Genomic DNA, 19,373 nt, shown 5'->3' on the forward strand with positions numbered 1-19,373 from the left:
GCATCACCACAAGACCTGCTACTTTAGGTTGGATTGACTGACATTAACACTGATTCTCGTTAATTACAATAACCGTGTAATACGTTTTTTGTAATAACACATATAGTTGTAATAACACATCACAAAGTTGTAATTACCCTCATATTAATCTGCTCCTATTGCCCAACCTTTCCGTTGAGCTCTGCTCTCAGTCGGCCCTTCATGAAAGCATTCTAAGCATAGTTTTAGCCTATGTCATCAACGTCCTCTTACACACAATGACAATAGAAATGAATGTTTCCTGGTTTGATACTGCCAGGAATACGCCCATCTTCACAGTTTGAACAAACCAGTTTATCAACAGAACACTTCCTGAAAACAAACACTCTGGCCAAAACAATACAACCACCATGAAACAGATATCTTACTGGAAATGAATTGGTAGAAAACAACAAAACCGATAGATTCTACACAAATGACCAAAATAAATAATTTAGCCTAGATATCTGAATTGGTGCCCACGACAGATGTTATTCTGGATGTCGTGTAGTAGGCTAGTAAGTTAACTTACAACCCATGTTGTCTTGTGACAGACGAAACAGAGTATCTATGTTAACCACTGTTGCTTGTGCAGCTAGCTAGCACTCGCTAGCTTGCATGTACACACTAGCTAGCACTTTCTAGTACCTATCTTCGAATTCTAATCGTAATTTCACGACCCGTGCTGTTGTGGCAGTAACGTGCCATCCTCTCTGGCACCATTCGACATCCTGTCTCATCTCATATGTCTCACAGCGTCTGTGCCGTGAGAAGGTATCTGCTGGAGCCAGACTCTATAGGAATCTGATCTTGGGCCTGTCCCAAATGGCACCCAATTCCCTGTATAGTGCACTACTTTTGACATTGGCCCATAGGGCTCCGGTCAAAAGTAGTGCACTATATAGGAAAAGTAGCGCACTGTATAGGGAATAGGGTGCCATTTGGGACACAGCCCTTCTGTCTGGTTAAGAGGGAAAAGCTCCCAGTACTACTCTACTGTAATCAGATTGCTACTGTAAATCAGTACTACTCTACTGTAATCAGATTGCTACTGTAAATCAGTACTACTCTACTGTAATCAGATTGCTACTGTAAGTCAGTACTACTCTACTGTAATCAGATTGCTACTGTAAGTCAGTACTACTCTACTGTAATCAGATTGCTACTGTAAATCAGTACTACTCTACTGTAATCAGATTGCTACTGTAAGTCAGTACTACTCTACTGTAATCAGATTGCTACTGTAAGTCAGTACTACTCTACTGTAATCAGATTGCTACTGTAAATCAGTACTACTCTACTGTAATCAGATTGCTGCTGTAAATCAGTACTACTCTACTGTAATCAGATTGCTACTGTAAGTCAGTACTACTCTACTGTAATCAGATTGCTACTGTAAATCAGTACTACTCTACTGTAATCAGATTGCTACTGTAAATCAGTACTACTCTACTGTAATCAGATTGCTACTGTAAGTCAGTACTACTCTACTGTAATCAGATTGCTACTGTAAGTCAGTACTACTCTACTGTAATCAGATTGCTACTGTAAATCAGAACTACTCTACTGTAATCAGATTGCTGCTGTAAGTCAGTACTACTCTACTGTAATCAGATTGCTACTGTAAATCAGTACTACTCTACTGTAATCAGATTGCTACTGTAAATCAGTACTACTCTACTGTAATCAGATTGCTACTGTAAGTCAGTACTACTCTACTGTAATCAGATTGCTACTGTAAATCAGTACTACTCTACTGTAATCAGATTGCTACTGTAAATCAGTACTACTCTACTGTAATCAGATTGCTACTGTAAATCAGTACTACTCTACTGTAATCAGATTGCTACTGTAAATCAGTACTACTCTACTGTAATCAGATTGCTGCTGTAAATCAGTACTACTCTATTGTAATCAGATTGCTACTGTAAGTCAGTACTACTCTACTGTAATCAGATTGCTGCTGTAAATCAGTACTACTCTACTGTAATCAGATTGCTGCTGTAAGTCAGTACTACTCTACTGTAATCAGATTGCTGCTGTAAATCAGTACTACTCTACTGTAATCAGATTGCTGCTGTAAGTCAGTACTACTCTACTGTAATCAGATTGCTGCTGTAAATCAGTACTACTCTACTGTAATCAGATTGCTGCTGTAAATCAGTACTACTCTACTGTAATCAGATTGCTGCTGTAAATCAGTACTACTCTACTGTAATCAGATTGCTGCTGTAAATCAGTACTACTCTACTGTAATCAGATTGCTACTGTAAATCAGTATTACTCTACTGTAATCAGATTGCTACTGTAAATCAGTACTACTCTACTGTAATCAGATTGCTGCTGTAAATCAGTACTACTCTACTGTAATCAGATTGCTACTGTAAATCAGTACTACTCTACTGTAATCAGATTGCTACTGTAAATCAGTACTACTCTACTGTAATCAGATTGCTACTGTAAATCAGTACTACTCTGTCATCTGATTGCTGCTGTAAATCAGATTACAAGCTCAGTAAATCCCGGGTGGAAAATTGTGTCTAATATTGAAAAGAAGACAATTCTTACTGTGCTGTTCTCCTCTTATTTCACTCAGTCCTGCATGTTGGAGCTCGGAGCCTAAGATTTTCACTGTACCCTGCAATCACACCTGCAACCCTGTCCATGTGACTATTAAATACTCTGAATCCTCCCAACTCTGTCCACAGGCAGAAGTTGGCTTTATGTTGTTGGTCAACAACAAGCAGAGGGAAAACAGCCTCCTGATCATGAGGTCTCCAACCATCCTTTACTTCTTCACCAGTCATGTATATCCGCACAACACGCCTTAGGATCTTGACTTCTGAAGGAAGGAGGGAAATGGTGATAGATGTATGGAGTCTTGGGGTAAGGGAAAAAATGCAGTGACTACTCCACTCCAACGCGCAGTGGTTTTCCTGTTGCCCAGGGCTTTTAGACCTCAAAGGGAGCAGGGGGAGAGAGTGAAACAGGAGAGAGGGAAGAAAGGAGAGAGGGAAGACAGGAGAGAGGGAAGACAGGAGAGAGGGAAGACAGGAGACTGGGGAAAGAGCGAGCGAGAAGGAGCAGGGGGGAGAGAAGGAGGAGGGGGGAGAGAAGGAGGACAGGAGTGACAGGGATGGCATGTGTCTGGGGGGGAGAGAGAAGGAGCAGGGGGAGAGATGGAGAGAAGGAGGATGGGAGACATGGTGGAGGGGGGAGAGAAGATGGAGGGGGAGAGAAGGAGGAGGGAGCAGAGAAGGGGGGAGAGAAGGAGGAGGGGGGAGAGAAGGAGGAGGGGGGAGAGAAGGAGCAGGGGGGAGAGAAGGAGGACAGGAGTGACAGGGATGGCATGTGTCTGGGGGGAGAGAGAAGGAGCAGGGGGAGACATGGAGAGAAGGAGGATGGGAGACATGGAGAGAAGGCTGTCTGGAACTCAAAGAGAGCAGGGGAGGGACGGCATGTGTCTGGGAACACAGAGTACTCAGTGTGCCAGGGAACAGCCGTGAAGAGATTGCCATCTGATAGGCCTGACTAATGCCTTGAGTTCAGCCCTCTCCTCTGACGGAGCTGCCGGAGCCAGGCTGGGGCTGAGGGAAGAGGGGGGAGACCTGGGCCCTGACAGCAAATCTCAGTAAGACAAAAATAATGGTGTTCCAGAAAAGGTCCAGTTGCCAGGACCACGAATATAAAATTCCATCTAGACAACATTGACCTAGAGCACACAAAAAACGATACATACCTCGGTCTAAACATCAGCGCCACAGGTAACTTCCACAAAGCTGTGAACGATCTGAGAGACAAGGCAAGAAGGGCCTTCTATGCCATCAAAAGGAACATAAAATTCGACATACCAATTAGGATCTGGTTAAAAATACTTGAATCAGTTATAGAACCCATTGCCCTTCATGGTTGTGAGGTCTGGGGTCCGCTCACCAACCAAGAATTCACAAAAAATGGGACAAACACCAAATTGAGAATACATGCAGAATTCTGCAAAAATATCCTCTGTGTACAACGTAAAACACCAAATAATGCATGCAGAGCAGAATTAGGCCAATACCCACTAATTAATCAAAATCCAGAAAAGAGCCGTTAAATTCTATAACCACCTAAAAGGAAGCGATTCCCAAACCTTCCATAACAAAGCCATCACCTACAGAGAGAAGAACCTGGAGAAGAGTACCATAAGCAAGCTGGTCCTGGGGCTCTGTTCACAAACACAAACAGACCCCACAGAGCCCCAGGACAACAACTCAATTAGACTCAACCAAATCATGAGAAAACAAAAATATAATTACTTGACATTTTGGAAAGAACTAACAAAAAAAACAGAGCAAACTAGAATGCTATTTGGCCCTAAACAGAGAGTACACAGTGGCAGAATACCTGACCACTGTGACTGACCCAAACTTAAGGAAAGCTTTGACTATGTACAGACTCCGTGAGCATAGCCTTGCTATTGAGAAAGGCCGCCGAAGGCAGACCTAGCTCTCAAGAGAAGACAGGCTATGTGCACACTGCCCACAAAATGAGGTGGAAACTGAGCTGCACTTCCTAACTTCCTGCCAAATGTGTGACCATTTTAGAGACACATTTCCCTCAGATTACACAGACTCACAAAGAATTCAAAAACAAATCCAATTTTGATAAACTCCCATATCTATTTGGTGAAATACCAGTGCCATAACAGCAGCAAGATGTGTGACCTGTTGCCACAAGAAAAGGGCAACCAGTGAAGAACAAACGGCATTGTAAATACAACCGAAATGTATGTTTATTTATTTTCCCTTTTGTACTTTAACTATTTGCACATCATTATAACACTGTATATAGACATAATATGACACATGAAATGTTTTTATTCTTTTGGAACTTCTGTGAGTGTAATGTTTACTGTGCATTTATTGTTTATTTCACTTTCTTTGGCAATGTAAACATATGTTTTCCATGCCAATAAAGCTGTTTGAATTGAATTGAATTGAGAGAGAGTAGAAGAGAGTGACTGGGCATGGAGAGAGAGCAGAAGAGGGTGACTGGGCATGGAGAGAGAGTAGAAGAGAGTGACTGGGCATGGAGAGAGAGAGCAGAAGAGGGTGACTGGGCATGGAGAGAGAGAGCAGAAGAGGGTGACTGGGCATGGAGAGAGAGAGCAGAAGAGAGTGACTGGGCATGGATAGAGAGTAGAAGAGGGTGACTGGGCATGGAGAGAGAGAGTAGAAGAGAGTGACTGGGCATGGAGAGAGAGAGTAGAAGAGGGTGACTGGGCATGGAGAGAGAGAGTGACTGGGCATGGAGAGAGAGAGAGTGACTGGGCATGAGAGAGAGAGTAGAAGAGAGTGAATGGGCATGGAGAGAGAGCAGAAGAGAGTGACTGGGCATGGAGAGAGAGAGTAGAAGAGAGTGACTGGGCATGGAGAGTAGAAGAGAGTGACTGGGCATGGAGAGAGAGAGTAGAAGAGTGTGACTGGGAATGGAGAGAGAGAGTAGAAGAGGGTGACTGGGCATGGAGAGAGAGAGCAGAAGAGGGTGACTGGGCATGGAGAGAGAGAGCAGAAGAGGGTGACTGGGCATGGAGAGAGAGAGCAGAAGAGGGTGACTGGGCAAGGAGAGCGAGCAGAAGAGAGTGACTGGGCATGGAGAAAGAGCAGAAGAGAGTGACTGGGCATGGAGAAAGAGCAGAAGAGAGTGACTGGGCATGGAGAGAGAGAGTAGAAGAGGGTGACTGGGCATGGAGAGAGTGTAGAAGAGGGTGACTGGGCATGGAGAGAGAGTAGAAGAGAGTGACTGGGCATGGAGAGAGAGAGTAGAAGAGAGTGACTGGGCATGGAGAGAGAGAGTAGAAGAGAGTGACTGGGCATGGAGAGAGAGAGTAGAAGAGAGTGACTGGGCATGGAGAGAGAGTAGAAGAGAGTGACAGAAGAGAGTGACTGGGCATGGAGAGAGAGTAGAAGAGAGTGACTGGGCATGGAGAGAGAGAGCAGAAGAGGGTGACTGGGCATGGAGAGAGAGAGCAGAAGAGGGTGACTGGGCAAGGAGAGAGAGCAGAAGAGAGTGACTGGGCATGGAGAAAGAGCAGAAGAGAGTGACTGGGCATGGAGAGAGAGAGTAGAAGAGGGTGACTGGGCATGGAGAGAGTGTAGAAGAGGGTGACTGGGCATGGAGAGAGAGTAGAAGAGAGTGACTGGGCATGGAGAGAGAGAGTAGAAGAGAGTGACTGGGCATGGAGAGAGAGAGTAGAAGAGAGTGACTGGGCATGGAGAGAGAGTAGAAGAGGGTGACTGGGCATGGAGAGAGAGTAGAAGAGAGTGACTGGGCATGGAGAGAGAGTAGAAGAGAGTGACAGAAGAGAGTGACTGGGCATGGAGAGAGAGTAGAAGAGAGTGACTGGGCATGGAGAGAGAGTAGAAGAGGGTGACTGGGCATGGAGAGAGAGTAGAAGAGGGTGACTGGGCATAGAGAGAGAGAGTAGAAGAGTGTGACTGGGCATGGAGAGAGAGAGTAGAAAAGGGTGACTGGGCATGGAGAGAGAGAGTAGAAGAGGGTGACTGGGCATGGAGAGAGAGAGTAGAAGAGGGTGACTGGGCATGGAGAGAGAGAGTAGAAGAGGGTGACTGGGCATGGAGAGAGAGAGAGTAGAAGAGGTTGACTGGGCATGGAGAGAGAGAGTAGAAGAGGGTGACTGGGCATGGAGAGAGTGTAGAAGAGGGTGACTGGGCATGGAGAGAGAGAGTAGAAGAGAGTGACTGGGCATGGAGAGAGAGCAGAAGAGAGTGACTGGGCATGGAGAGAGAGAGTAAAAGAGAGTGACTGGGCATGGAGAGAGAGAGTAGAAGAGAGTGACTGGGCATGGAGAGAGAGAGTAAAAGAGAGTGACTGGGCATGGAGAGAGAGAGTAGAAGAGAGTGACTGGGCATGGAGAGAGAGAGTAGAAGAGAGTGACTGGGCATGGAGAGAGAGAGTAGAAGAGAGTGACTGGGCATGGAGAGAGAGAGTAGAAGAGAGTGACTGGGCATGGAGAGATAGCCCTTGATTATGATTCTGTTCAAGTTTATGTTAAGAGCCCCGATGCGTGGTCTGAACATTAACACGCATCACTTGCGGTACGGCTTTGGAAGCATAAGGACCTTATCTTTCTTATCAGCAAGAAACATAAAAAAAAGTTTAATTGATAAACACCTTTATAGGGTTAGGGTTAGTGTTCCCACACGGCCATTTCTCCATGTTACATCACTTGTTTACGGAAGACAGACGAAGACAGCTAATTAAGACAGGTGGTCCCTCTATCTAGCATGCTCCGAAAGCCTGTGTGTAATGGAAGAAGGCAGCCAGAAATGTGTGGTCACTGAAAAATTGTGTCGGCTGCAACTGTGATAAAGCTGGTTAAAACAGTGTACAGTAAGTGTGTATTTTGCATTTGTGAAATTATTTTGATTTGATATGAAATTTAAAAAAGGGCTTTATGTTTCTAGAACCGTATTGCAATTGAGAATCGATTCGCATTTATATGGAGTATCTGGCTGTTTTGGCTGCCAGAGCCAGTCTAGCTCTGAAAATAACATACACTACATCACCAAAAGTATGTGGACACCTGCTCGTCAAACATCTCATTCCAAAATCATGGGCATTAATATGGAATTGGTCCCCCCTTTGCTGCTATAACAGCCTCCACTCTTCTGGGAATGCTTTCCACTAGGAACATTGCTACGGGGACTTGTTTCCATTCAGTCACAAGAGCATTAGTGTGGTCAGGCACTGATGTTGGGCGATTTGGCCTGGCTTGCAGTCGGCGTTCCAAAGGTGTTTGATGGGGTTGAGGTCAGGGCTCTGTGAAGGCCAGTCAAGTTATCCACACCGATCTTGACAAACCATTTCTGTATGGACCTCGCTTTGTGCACAGGGGCATTGTCATGCTGAAACAGGAAAGGGCCTTCCCCAAACTGTTGCCACAAAGTTGGAAGCACAGAATTGTCTAGAATGTCATTGTATGCTGTAGCGTTTAGGATTTCCCTTCCCTGGAACTAAGGGGCCTAGCCCGAACCATGAAAAACAGCCCCAGACCATTATTCCTCCTCTACCAAACTTTACAGTTGGCACTATGCACTCGGGCATGGAGATCTTTGGCTTTTGTGGCTGCTCGGCCATGGAAACCCATTTCATGAAGCTCCCGACGAACAGTTCTTGTGCTGATGTTGCTTCCAGAGGCAGTTTGGAACTCGGTAGTGAGTGTTGCAACAGAGGACAGATTCCGCACTCGGCGGTCCCGTTTTGTGAGCTTGTGTGGCCTACCACTTCACGGCTGAGCCGTTGTTGCTCCTAGACGTTTCTACTTCACAATAACAGCATTTACAGTTGACCGGGGCAGCACTTACAGGGCAGAAATTTGACGAACTGACTCGTTGGAAACCACGTTGAAAGTCACTGAGCTCTTAGGTACGGGCCATTCTACTGCCAATGTTTGTCTATGGAGATTGCATGGTGGTGTGGTCGATTTTATACAACTGTCAGCAACGGGTGTGGCTGAAATAGCCGAATACACTAATTTGAAGGGATGTCCACATACTTGTGTATATATAGTGTACGTTATTTTCTAACCTCAGTAATGTCCTGGCTAGTAGTATGTTATTTTCTAACCTCAGTAATGTCCTGGCTAGTAGTATGTTATTTTCTAACCTCAGTAATGTCCTGGCTAGTAGTATGTTATTTTCTAACCTCAGTAATGTCCTGGCTAGTAGTATGTTATTTTCTAACCTCAGTAATGTCCTGGCTAGTAGTATGTTATTTTCTAACCACAGTAATGTCCTGGCTAGTAGTATGTTATTTTCTAACCACAGTAATGTCCTGGCTAGTAGTATGTTATTTTCTAACCACAGTAATGTCCTGGCTAGTAGTATGTTATTTTCTAACCACAGTAATGTCCTGGCTAGTAGTATGTTATTCTCTAGCCACTAATTTGAAGGGGTGTCCACATACTGTTGTATATATAGTGTATAAGGTCCTTGGACCTTAAGGAGTAACGGAATGCTACTTAAAGCATTAAACACAACAAGAATCTCACTGCCGATAGACTGCCGATAGACTGCCGATAGACTGCCGATAGACTGCCGATAGACTGCCGATAGACTGCCGATAGACTGCCGATAGACTGCCGATAGGCACTTATCACAGTGGGCGAGACATGTACGTCTGATGGAGACGCTCACAAAAATGGACCATACAGTAAGTGAACACATAGGCCTATGCCTGGGAGCAACACACACACACACACACACCCTTGTAGCTACATAGTCACACACACACACTTGGTGGCCCTTGATAATCAGGTCCGGTACCCTCCTGCCACCACCTTTCCGCTCCCCAGAGGAGAGGCAACAGAGTCACCTGCATGCAGGCTGGTGGGAGGTGGCAGAGAGTGACGCATGGGCCTTTGGCAAGGACTACGTTGGCACAGTGGCACTGCATCATGCCAAGAGGCCATAGTCTGAACAGAACAGCAACCCGTCTGGCTAGAAGTACGGCCTTATCAAAGTGGGCGGCCGTTCCTTCTCTTGCTAGATTTAAAAAAGCGGTACCTGTTGAGTGCCGACCCGGTAGAGATTATCTACTTGTTGAATCAAAATGCTTGTCAGTTGCCAAAAACTTGACTTTGAGCCAATCAGAGAGCACAAACCCCCAAGTGGAGGAGCCAACAAAAAAAAAACGTTTTCTTTTTTTAAAAAGAGGGCATTTTCTCCTTACGTCCACAGATGAGGCAGTCACACTTCATACTCAATGTAGACTATGGGATGTTAGCTAGCTAAGTGCACATACGCAATGCACAAAACACTAAATACTTCCTGCCAGCTAGCTAACCACTGTAGCTAGTATTGACATTATGATAAAATCACAATGGATTAGCTAGTTTCCATGAAACAGCTGCCAGTGTTAGCTAGCTAGCTAAGGACACTGCAAGCTAGCTAGCGAATATGCTAACATTAGCTAGTTAGCTAACACTTGGCTATGGCTGGCACTGGCAGTATGGGATTATGGAGAGTGTTTCTTTGTCATCTTGCTAGGTAGTTATCTAGCTGTGGCCATCTGGCTAGTATCAACAAGGGCTTTCTACAAAATAGCAGCATTAGCGCAGATAGCTTGGAATATAGACCACAATACGCACGGATATGCATTGTCAAACAACGTTAATGCCACCTTCTGGATTGGAGTGTTTTAACGAGGCTGAGTGCCTGACGACTTCTTTGCTGTGTGAACACAAAAGAGATCGACTGCCGACGTTTGACAATCCTACCGGTGTATTGGAGATTTAAGACGACATCTTGGACTAGGACAGAGAAAGAGAGGGAGAGAGAGAGAGAGAGTCAGGGTTCATACACATTTTGACAGATGGAATTTCATGACTTTAAAAAAAATTTCCATGACTAACAATTGGCGGCGTCTCTATGTACATATAAAAAAGTATGCGTAATGTGGTATCGACACTGGGAGGCTGCTCTCTGATTCCATGTACCATCTCCTGTCATTGAGCAAGGCACATAACCCCCAACAAAGTAGAATACCTGTTAGGCAACTGTATAAACATGTGGTCAACCCTCAGTCAGAGCTACTGGAAGTGCAGGTTTTTGATCAAGCCCTGTTCAAACTCTTCAGAGACAGTTTATCAAGCTCCGGTTGAGCAGCTCATTTTTAAAATGTGGTTTGTTAGAGGGCGACTGGAATAAAAACCTGCACACCCATTAGCTGTCCTGGAGGATGGTTGACCACCCTTGATGTAAAACATTGCAACCAAATACGTTTTATGCCTTTTGAAATAATTTGCTCATTTAATATATCAAAGATCAAATAAATGGTTATGGTAGGCTACAAATCTTTTTAAAATCAGCTGAAACAAGCCCACACATTTTTCAGGAAATTTACCTTTTCTAATTTAGTCATATTTATCTTAGCTACCTTAGAAGAAGGGCCTAAAATTTACTTTTTGGTCCACCAGCCACTGTGGCAGGTAGATGAAAAAATCTAGCCAAAATATTTACTTGCCATAATAAACTAAAAACGGATGACCATGCATTGTAATGTTTCTAAAACAATAAATGTATTAGTAAGAAGTAAATGTGCTATATTGCTCAATTTCATTAACTTTTTTGTGATCCGAGTCTTTTACCCAAAAATATCAGATGAGACAAAATGTTCAACTGCCCCTTTAAGGGCGGGAGGTTACTGTGGTAATGGGGCCACTTGAGTCTTGTCAGGTGTGTGTCTGTGAGATTTGGGATCTGACTCGGGCATCTCTTCGCTATCAGTTGAAGCGGCAGACTCAAACTAACGTTGAAAAACAACCGAGCTTGCGAAAAAAATGATGTAAATAGCCAAGCAACACGAGGACAAAGTCTCACTTTGTAGACTTCAGAGTTAATTAGACAAACTTCTGTCCCTGTGCACAGCGCCTCCAAAAATACATCTATCAGCATTTCACTCAGAGCACACAGCTCTCCTGCCAGGCTTGCAGGGCCTGCAGGGTTGCTGCCTGAGGTGGGATATAGGATTTGCATTTCATTGTAGGATTAGCAACTATGAAACAAAACAGCTACTGCAGCATTTTTCTACAATAAATCGGAAGTTGCGCATGTGCTCATTGTTCACTTGACTATTTTTATTCGCAAATGTAATGCTCGCACTGTAGAGCCCTGCAAATTGACCAACCCGCCAACGTGGCTGGTAAAATAGATATTCTTACCCGCCAATACCTAAATCTACCTGCATTTGGCGGGTGACAGGTGTTAATTTTATGCCCTGTTTAGAAGTGTTTACTTTGCAGGCTGACTAGCATCTATTGAAACCACATAATTCAAAAGAAAGGCTACGTCTAATATTTTTTCCTAAAATGAATGTTCACGATTCACAAATTATTTTGATTCACATGATTCGATTCATTGCGATTTAACCGAATCCCAACTAATACAATGACGAAGTGAATCATTAATTTAGTCAAAAATAATTGTTTAAAAATGAATCATGTGAATTGTTCAAAAAAGTAAGTCAACTTTGTATGGCCTTATTCGCGAGTGTCTGAAAATTTTTTGGGGACATAATGAACAGTTAACTATAGGGTCCAAGATATGTTTTGAATTGGCTGTCTAATTAATATTTTATCATATTGTATAGGCCTACCTGCTGTAATGTCCGACTGTCTCTCTCTCCTTGAGAAATGAGCCCCTTGTCTCACACTATGCTGGTTATGTGCGCAAACACAGATTATTTGATTGATAAAATATTTAAAAACTGTGCCTAAATAAAATTACATTAAAATAATGTATTAAATTATTTTCCATGACTTTTCCTAAACTTTTCAGATTTGATCATTTTCCTAAACTTTTCCAGGCCTGCAAAACACCATTTTAAAATTCCATGACTTTTACAGGATTTTCATGACCATGGGAACCCTGGACAGTAGAAGAGGACTCGGCATACAGAAATGTAACAAAAAATAAAAGGTAGAGCACGTCAGAAATCAGCTCAATGTAATTGAAGAATCCATAGAATATAACCACTTCTGGGGGAAATTGCAACACACTAAACAAACAACAACATGAATAGTTATTAATCCAAAACAGGGATCTATGAATACATCCCTTCTCCAATACCTTTGGCTCCATAACAAAGAACAAACCACAAAAAAACGTACACATGATCAATTACAAATCTTAGAATCAGCTATTAAAGACTACCAGAACCCACTGGATTCTCCAATTACACTGAATGAACTAGAGGACAAAATACAAACCCAAAAAGGCCTGTGGTGTTGATGGTATCCTAAATGAAATTATAAAATATACCAGACCACAAATTCCAATTGGCTACACTTAAACATCATCCTCACCTCTGGCATCTTCCCCAATATTTGGAACCAAGGACTGATCACCCCAATCCACAAAAGTGGAGACAAATCAGACTCCTACATTTCCTCAGTGAAAACAATGTACTGAGCAAATGTCAAATTTGCTTTTTACCAAAATACTGTACAACAGACCACGTACAGTGGGGAGAACAAGTATTTGATACACGGCTGATTTTGCAGGTTTTCCTACTTACAAAGCATGTAGAGGTCTGTAATTTTTATCATAGGTACACTTCAACTGTGAGAGACAGAATCTAAAACAAAAATCCAGAAAATCACATTGTATGATTTTTAAGTAATTAATTTGCATTTTATTGCATGACATAAGTATTTGATACATCAGAAAAGCAGAACTTAATATTTGGTACAGAAACCTTTGTTTGCAATTACAGAGATCATATGTTTCCTGTAGGTCTTGACCAGGTTTGCACACACTGCAGCAGGGATTTTGGCCCACTCCTCCATACAGACCTTCTCCAGATCCTTCAGGTTTCGGGGCTGTCGCTGGGCAATACGGACTTTCAGCTCCCTCCAAAGATTTTCAATTGGGTTCAGGTCTGGAGACTGGCTAGGCCACTCCAGGACCTTGAGATGCTTCTTACGGAGCCACTCCTTAGTTGCCCTGGCTGTGTGTTTCGGGTCGTTGTCATGCTGGAAGACCCAGCCATGACCCATCTTCAATGCTCTTACTGAGGGAAGGAGGTTGTTGGCCAAGATCTCGCGATACATGGCCCCATCCATCCTCCCCTCAATACGGTGCAGTCGTCCTGTCCCCTTTGCAGAAAAGCATTCCCCAAATAATGATTTTTCCACCTCCATGCTTCACGGTTGGGATGGTGTTCTTGGGGATGTACTCATCCTTCTTCTTCCTCCAAACACGGCGAGTGGAGTTTAGACCAAAAAGCACTATTTTTGTCTCATCAGACCACATGACCTTCTCCCATTCCTTCTCTGGATCATCCAGATGGTCATTGGCAAACTTCAGACGGGCCTGGACATGCGCTGGCTTGAGCAGGGGGACCTTGCGTGCGCTGCAGGATTTTAATCCATGACGGCGTAGTGTGTTACTAATGGTTTTCTTTGAGACTGTGGTCCCAGCTCTCTTCAGGTCATTGACCAGGTCCTGCCGTGTAGTTCTGGGCTGATCCCTCACCTTCCTCATGATCATTGATGCCCCACGAGGTGAGATCTTGCATGGAGCCCCAGACCGAGGGTGATTGACCGTCATCTTGAACTTCTTCCATTTTCTAATAATTGCGCCAACAGTTGTTGCCTTCTCACCAAGCTGCTTGCCTATTGTCCTGTAGCCCATCCCAGCCTTGTGCAGGACTACAATTTTATCCCTGATGTCCTTACACAGCTCTCTGGTCTTGGCCATTGTGGAGAGGTTGGAGTCTGTTTGATTGAGTGTGTGGACAGGTGTCTTTTATACAGGTAACGAGTTCAAACAGGTGCAGTTAATGCAGGTAATGAGTGGAGAACAGGAGGGCTTCTTAAAGAAAAACTAACAGGTCTGTGAGAGCCGGAATTCTTACTGGTTGGTAGGTGATCAAATACTTATGTCATGCAATAAAATGCAAATTAATTACTTAAAATTCATACAATGTGATTTTCTGGATTTTTGTTTTAGATTCCGTCTCTCACAGTTGAAGTGTACCTATGATAAAATTACAGACCTCTACATGCTTTGTAGGTAGGAAAACCTGCAGAATCGGCAGTGTATCAAATACTTGTTCTCCCCACTGTATTTCACCCTGTACACCCTAATTGACAAAACAAAGGCAAAGTCTTCTCATGCTTTGTTGATCCCTAAAAAGCTTTTGACTCAATTTGGCATTAGGGTCTGCTATACAAATTGATGGAAAGCGGTGTTGGGGGGGAAAACATACGACATTATAAAATCCATGTACACAAACAACAAGTGTGCGGTTAAAATTGGCTAAAAATATATATTTCTTTCCACAGGGCCGTGGGGTGAGACAGAGATGCAGATTAAGCCCCACCCTCTTCAACATGTATATCAACTAATTGGCGTGGGCACTAGAACAGTCCGCAGCACCCGGCCTCACCCTACTAAAATCGGAAGTCAAATGTCAACTGTTTGCTGATGATCTGGTGCTTCTGTCCCCAACCAAGGAGGGCCTACAGCAGCACCTAGATCTTCTGCACAGATTCTGTCAGACCTGGGTGCTGACCATAAATCTCAGTAAGACAAAAATAATGGTGTTCCAAAAAAGGTCCAGTTGTCAGGACCACAAATACAAATTCCATCTAGACACTGTGTCCCTAAAGCACACAAAAAATGATACATACCTCTGCCTAAACATCAGCGCCACAGGTAACTTCCACAAAGCTGTGAAAGACCTGAGAGACAAGGCAAGAAGGGCCTACTACGCCATCAAAAGGAACATAACATTTGACATCCCAATTAGGATCTGGCTAAAAACACTTGAATCAGTTATAGAACCCACTGCTCTTTATGGTTGTGAGGTCTGGGGTCCGCTCTCCAACCAAGAATTCACAAAATGGGACAAACACCAAATTGAGACTCTACATGCAGAATTCTGAAAAAACATCTTCAGGGTAAAAAGTAACACACCAAATAATGCATGCAGAGCAGAATGATGACTTTAACCGCTAATTATCCAAATCCAGAAAAGAGCAGTTAAATTCTACAACCTCCTAAAAGGAAGCGATTCCCAAGCCATTACCTACAGAGAGACTAACCTAGAGAAGAGTCCCCTAAGCAAGCTGGTCCTGGGGTCTGTTCACAAACACAAACAGACCCCACAGAGCTCCAGGACAGCAACACAGTTAGACCCAACCAAATCATGAGAAAACAAAAAAGAGAATTACTTGACACATTGGAAAGAATTAACAAAAAACAGAGCAAACTAGAATGCTATTTGGCCCTAAATAGAGAGTACACAGTGGCAGAATACCTGACCACTGTGACTGACCCAAACTTAAGGAAATCTTTGACTATGTACAGACTCAGTGAGCATAGCCTTGCTATGGAGAGAGGCTGCTGTAGGGATACCTGGCTCTCAAGAGAAGCCAGGCTATGTGCACACTGCCCACAAAATGAGGTGGAAACTGAGCTGCACTTCCTAACCTCCTGCCAAATGTGTGACCATATTAGAGACTCATATTTCCCTCAGATTACACAGACCCACAAAGAATTCGAAAACAAATCCAATTTTGATAAACTCCCATATCTATTAGGTGAAATACCACAGTGTGCCATCACAGCAGCAATATTTGTGACCTGTTGCCACAAGAAAAGGGCAACCAGTGAAGAACAAACACCATTGTAAAAACAATGGAGAGAGAGTGTTGCATGGAAGCAGAGAAAGAAAGACCCTTTGTTATGGAGGCCATTATGTGGTGTAAAGCCATGCAGGGGCATCCCTCTGTGCTACTGCAGGAGAGAGAGAGACATTTACCTTTTTTGGGATGAAGTAGATCAAACTGTACTTCTTGCCTATTTTGTTGTCATAATTGCTTTGTAATGAGCCCTTATGTTAATCGGGCTATGATATATAACCACAATGCTTAAGTTTAGCATTTACACTTTGGAGGGGAAAAAATAGAAAAAGAAAACGGATTTTTGTTTTGTTTAACTGAGCCTAGTAAACTTGGCCAAATGCCACCTCATAGTACAGCTGATACTTCAACGGCCCGAGTCACACGCGCCGACACGTGCAGCTGTACTGATTGCAGTGCACCCGACCGACTGTATATGTACACATTCGCTGATGCTTGGATAAAACACCGAGCAGAGCAGAGCCGACACTGTAATCTATTCCAAAATGTCACATATCCGCGGGCGTCAAACTAGTCTACATGTTGATACATTGTAATCAGTTTAACATTCGGATACATTGCAACAATGTTTCACAAAACAGCTATGATGAAGTGTAGCAGACCTAGCAGATGACAACAATGTAGTACTCACTATAGGTTGAAATGCATTGTTAGTGATCTGCTTGCATTTCAGGAGGACACAAAGTTATAATGTTGGGAAATATGATTATTGATAGCCAATACTACAGCCATAACATGACCACTATCACAATGTACCACTGTAACTAATAACTTAACTACTGTACAAAGTTGATTATCTAGTATATTAGACAAAGGTTATTGTAACAAAATAGTCTCAAGTCTTTTGTAGAACCACCCATTTAAAGGGATGGGCAGCTGTATACTGTAATCACACTGCTTTTATGTATTTTATCCACTGCTTCTCAGTAGGTGTATATGGTATTACTATACTGGTAGCTAGGTATTATGGTAGCTATCGTTATCTATTTCACTTAGGCATCGTCATCCACAACGCAACGGGTTTCCTTCCTCATTGCAGTGGCTCTTGCCCGTCATTTCCCTCTCTCTCTGTTGTGGCAGCATACCCACTGACAGGCATGTATGTCATTGTTGGTTTCCAACAACTTTCAAGGTTCAAATAGCCTTTGACGGTTCAAATAGCCTAGCAATTACAGATTCACTAGTTAATAGCTAGCTCTAACTACTAGCCAACCTTGTCCTAGACTGTTGAGCTCACACTGGTATAAGGCAGTTAATAGACAAATGGTAACTTAAATGACAATAGTATTACCTACAGTAGTTAGTAACATTGGTTTCTGTTTTTCACAGGTTCAGAACATAGACAATAGGCCCAAGCCAAGGAGGCCGATATCAGAAGCAGCATACTGACAGAGGGAGAACTCCATAGCGGTGGCAAAAGCCAGAGAGATGCCGTATGCTTAGCTAGCTACAGTAAAGCTAGCTTGAGAAAAACATAAGATTGAAGACACTTACCAACGAAAAGGCTACCTTCAAGCCCTCCTCTCCGTTCTCACACTCTGGTCATGGACTCAAATAGCCAGACTATCCTCCAATGTATTTATTATTTAATCGCGAATAAGCGTCTTTTCTGCGGTGTTGTCGCTTCCTCCGCTTCGTCCCAACAGCTAGCTAGCCCGTTTCTTTCTTTCTCACTGCGAGCAGAGAGGTAAGCGGAAATACTTTAGCTAGCTAGCAAGCGCCATACCAGGCCAGCCGCCTCGCTTTCGTACGGTTTCCATGGGAACCAGTAGCAGAGACAGCGGTCAGGCTATCTTTATTCTACGACTCTAGAATGAAGATGGACATTCATTCAGCATCAAATTGGCTATACAATTGGCTCTATCTCATAATTGTATATATACCACAGTAATTGTTTTACTCAGTGAAGCCCAGGCTAGCAGGCAGGTGACTTGGCCCAAGCGGATAGCTTGACCGCGAGAGGGGCGGGGCGGGTCCATAATATCCTGTGTGAACCAATGACGTAAATATATATATAGATAGACCTTGGATTGCAGATAATATGGGTGCGTTCGTAAATTCACTCTGGCTAGCTACTCCGATTTCTGAGAACTCTCGTCTGAGTGTGCCAGAGCGCAGAATAACGGATTAATTTACGAACACGCAACACCCGTTGAATATGACCGGTGACCATAAACGTCGGCAAAAAAAATACCGTTATTAAATTGTTTCCAGCATCACAGTTAGTCACCAACGCTCTAGATAACATAAAAACAGCTTAACCACCTCTGCTAGGGTAAGTCAAATGGTCAGAGTGACGTGTTCTCTCGTTGTGTTACTCATTTGTGTCTGGAAGTAGCTAGCAAGCTAGCCAACTTTAGCCAGTTAGCTGTAATATTCATATGTGTCAGCATACTGAATTGTAATTGGATGCATTCTACTGTCATATCATACTGTGCTATGATTGGTTAAGACCACCCAGGTGGTGAGGTCATTCTAAAGATGATCATGGCCAGAGACACATGAACATGGCAGTTATAGCGAGTTAATAAAGAGCTACGTTTATAAATATCCTGTCGTCCTGCATTTTATTATTTTGTACAATACAAAGCATACAAAACAAGACATGGTGTCAGAGTAAAAGGACTAAAAGATGGATTTTGCTGGAGTTCCTTCACCTCGAATGGATTCGGGGTCTACAAATCTACCTGATGCATGGCGTAAGTTCAAACAGCATGTGGAGCTGATGTTCACGGGTCCTCTGAAGGAAAGAGGAGAAGAGGAAAAGTGCAGCTACCTGCTCCTCTGGATCTGTGAAAAAAGGAGAGACATTTACAACACATGGACACTTACCGAGGCTGAATCAAAGGTACTGAAAACATAGTACGATCGTTTTGAAGCATATGTTGTGCCAAAGACCAATACAATTTTCGCTAGGTACAAATTCCATGAGAAAGTACAAGGCGCTAGCGAATCGTTTGAACAGTTTGTCACTGAGCTGCGTCTGCTTGTGAAAGACTGTGATTATGCAAACAAGGATGAGATGGTCAGGGACCGTATTGTATTTGGAATACACTCACCGCGAGTGAGAGAGAAACTTTTGAATGTTGGATCAGAGCTAACGCCGGACAAAGCTATCGACATAGCCAGATCAGGCTACTGG

At 43.4% G+C, this 19,373-nt stretch overlaps 1 protein-coding gene across 5 annotated transcripts in view; it reads right to left on the reverse strand.

Moving 5' to 3' along the window:
• Positions 1 to 18,317, reverse strand: part of LOC121548534 (sushi domain-containing protein 6-like) — a 53,178-nt gene extending 34,861 nt beyond the window's left edge. For 4 of the 5 annotated variants that reach the window (XR_005996662.2, XR_005996660.2, XR_005996661.2 and 1 more), the window contains exon 1: positions 17,726 to 18,317. The gene's annotated coding sequence lies outside the window, so the exon portion shown is untranslated. Of the gene's footprint in view, positions 1 to 10,300; positions 10,319 to 17,725 lie in introns of those variants that run through there. The other variant, XM_045210124.1, reaches the window with a different exon arrangement.
• Positions 18,318 to 19,373: the final 1,056 nt, after the last annotated feature.

This window comes from Coregonus clupeaformis, chromosome 33, assembly GCF_020615455.1.
Source record: "Coregonus clupeaformis isolate EN_2021a chromosome 33, ASM2061545v1, whole genome shotgun sequence".
Classification (NCBI taxonomy): domain Eukaryota; kingdom Metazoa; phylum Chordata; class Actinopteri; order Salmoniformes; family Salmonidae; genus Coregonus; species Coregonus clupeaformis.